Here is a 2,500-nt window from a genome sequence, read left to right as displayed (position 1 = left end):
TGGTAGAGGTAAATCATCTGATAGAAGAGTCTGGAGTCTTAATTTTCACAACTAAACGAAGCCTACTGGTACATATATTAGCAAGTTTACCATTTCCCGTAGGTTAACTAAGGCTGGTTTATCACTTAACCATGTTCTTAGTATACCCCCTGGCCTCCTGGGCAATGCAATAGTATAGCATAGTGTGTTTGGCGCCCTATGCAGGCGATCCAATACACTGTGAATGGATACACATTAGGCCTGTCACGATATTGAACCGAACCGACGTATCGTACCGAAAAGACCTGTAACAAATCGAACAGTGATGTACCGAAAAGTTGAGTAAGAGGCTACTCTGTTCATGTTTTTACATTATGCTGCCACTACAAGCAGAGGCTCATGCAGAACCCTGAGAGAGAATGGAAGAAAAAACATGTGTAGAGGCTTGTTCTTTGTGAAACCTTGAGAAAAAAATGTTATTTCTTACACTGATGAAATCTCCGACCCAAAGTAGCAGGTTGAATGTATTTCCTTTTTTTCCTTTGTATTTTGGAAATATTTTGGTGAAATAAACAACGTGCTGAGCAAGAAAATGGTTTCCATTTTGTTCCCATACACTGTACCGAAAATGTACCGAACCATGACCCTAAAACCGAGGTACGTACCGAACTGTGATTTTTCTGTACCGCTGCACCCCTAATACACAGAGCATTAGACAGACAGACAGACAGACAGACTTTCACTTTTAAGAGTCAGGTGCAGCTGGGCACCATCTTCAATCAGCCATCTCCTTCGTGAACCATGCACACCTTGAATCACCAAGCAGTAGGGAAGAAGCCACACCCCCAGGGACGAGGTCACGTGTGAATGAAGTAGTTATTACGCATGCAAAAAAAGCCTGGCATGGCTCATTCTCTTATTCTTATGCAAATCACGCTAATCACAAAAGAGCTAACCCCTTCATTTTATAACCAAATGACAGAGTCACGAGAGGTGCGTCATCGGTGGTGGTGACTAGACCTCTTTTTCATAACCAACTTCGCCTGAAGTCTTTTGAAGCCAATTGTTGTAGATGTCACGCCATACTGCGATAGACATGACAAGGGAACAATATCTGCATGGAAGCAACATCTCTGTTTTGATTTGACATCAATGAGAATTAATTATGACCAATTTGAATTCCATTCATCTGTCTGTCATAATCTGTCTACTTACAGCACATTTGCTTTGATTTCCGCTATACTTTCTTTCGACTGTCTATTTGAATGCTGTCTAGAACATGTCCTGCCTGTGTGTGTGTGTGTGTGTGTGTGTGTGTGTGTGTGTGTGTGTGTGTGTGTGTGTGTGTGTGTGTGTGTGTGTGTGTGTGTGTGTGTGTGTGTGTGTGCATCTGTGTGTGTGTGCATCTGTGTGTGTGTGCGTGCATGCGTGTGTGTGTGAAACGAGGCCGAGAGGAAAACGTGACGAGCAGGCGCCCTTGACACACTGGGTCATGAATGAGAAGCATGCGTGGGGGGAGAGGGGAGACAGACAACCGCCACACTAGAAAAACAGGATGAAGATTATCTGGGGTGTCAGGGATGGCGTGTGTGTGTGTGTGTGTGTGTGTGTGTGTGTGTGTGTGTGTGTGTGTGTGTGTGTGTGTGTGTTTTTGTGTGTGAGGGTGTGTGTGTGTGTGTGTGTGTGTGTCTGTGTGCATGTGTCTGTATGTGAGAGAGAGAGAGAGAGAGAGAGAGAGAGAGAGAGAGAGAGAGAGAGAGAGAGAGAGAGAGAGAGAGAGAGAGAGAGAGTGTGTGTCGGTGTGTGTGAGCATGTGATGGGCATGCCTGACTCGTGCTGTAGGGATGATAACCTTGTGTCTACATGTAGGATAACCTTTGCATGTCTCTGGCTGGACCGTGGTCGCCATGTAATGCTCATCTGCATACATTCCAACTATCCCAACTTGGTATCTCTTCTCTCACTGTCTCTGTCTCTGCCTCTCTCTCCCTCAGGGGTGTGTGTGAGTGTAGGACTGATAACAAAACTCCTATAAATGTACTACATGTAAATCTCCGATAAATTGGTGGGTCATGTCTGACGAGCAGGGCTGGGCAACCTGACTTCAATTGAATTCCAAATAGAGATGCACCGGATCCTGATTTTTAGGATCCTGCCGGATACCGGATCCACCGGAACCGGATACCGGATCATACGAAAGGGTTGAAACACATAGCCGACTCGCACACGTGGGCCCTCTTTATTACGTTGGCTCAAACTATTTTTTAGACTCATTGGCTTACTGCCACACTGCCTGCACTGGCCGCTTCCAAAGTTCTTTCACTCCATGCAGCAATTGGGGTTGTGAAAGACTGACTGAAAAACCTAGGCTAGAGATGCACCAGATCCTGACTTTTAGGTAACTGCCAGATACCGGATCCACTGCTTAAGATCCTGCCGGATCCGGATCCTGTGAAAAACCCTATTAACCTGCCGGATCCGGAACCGGATCTTGGATCCTGTGCATCTCTAATTCCAAATG

The 2,500-nt window shown here is 45.6% G+C and overlaps 1 protein-coding gene across 1 annotated transcript in view; it reads right to left on the bottom strand.

Moving 5' to 3' along the window:
• Window positions 1-2,500, bottom strand: part of LOC134447994 (death-associated protein kinase 2-like) — a 63,978-nt gene that overhangs the window by 9,190 nt on the left and 52,288 nt on the right. The window lies entirely within an intron of this gene.

The sequence above is a fragment of the Engraulis encrasicolus genome, chromosome 4 (genome assembly GCF_034702125.1).
Source record: "Engraulis encrasicolus isolate BLACKSEA-1 chromosome 4, IST_EnEncr_1.0, whole genome shotgun sequence".
In the NCBI taxonomy this organism is placed as follows: domain Eukaryota; kingdom Metazoa; phylum Chordata; class Actinopteri; order Clupeiformes; family Engraulidae; genus Engraulis; species Engraulis encrasicolus.
The sequence above is the reverse complement of the archived record's forward strand: the minus strand, read 5'-3'. Positions and strand labels throughout refer to the sequence as shown.